Genomic DNA, 465 nt, shown 5'->3' on the forward strand with positions numbered 1-465 from the left:
GATCTTAGATCAAAGAGATTTGATTTGAGATTCAAATCCTTTAAAGCTTTGATTTTAATTGATCAATGGATCAATCTCCATTTTAGGGTTTGGGGATTGAACTTATAGAGCTTCGATTTACTCATTAGGGATTGATCTATTATCCTATGGCTTTTATCTTTAGAGATTAGGTTTTATGGTTTCATTCTTTACAAGCAATCCAAATTTGATTTTCATGTTCTTAGAATTCGAATTTACCTTTAGTTTTAGTAGATTGTTGAAACCAGACTACCAAGAGAATGAACCTCGAGCTGGGCAGGAACGCGAGCTGGACGCGAGCTGAACACGAGCTGGCTTGGACGCGAACGGATTGAGGTTGGAGACGCGAGCAGCTGATCGTCGAACGGGAGCTGTTGCAGTCGGGATCGCGAGCGGCTCTGATGCGAACGGGGCGCTTGCAGTCTGGAACGCGAGCTGTCCTTGATG

At 43.4% G+C, this 465-nt stretch overlaps 1 protein-coding gene across 1 annotated transcript in view; it reads left to right on the plus strand.

Moving 5' to 3' along the window:
• The window catches only part of LOC106313933, a gene marked incomplete at its 5' end in the record, with an annotated part of 6,082 nt that overhangs the window by 4,695 nt on the left and 922 nt on the right, over positions 1 to 465 (plus strand).

This window comes from Brassica oleracea, chromosome C9 (assembly GCF_000695525.1).
Source record: "Brassica oleracea var. oleracea cultivar TO1000 chromosome C9, BOL, whole genome shotgun sequence".
Taxonomy (NCBI): domain Eukaryota; kingdom Viridiplantae; phylum Streptophyta; class Magnoliopsida; order Brassicales; family Brassicaceae; genus Brassica; species Brassica oleracea.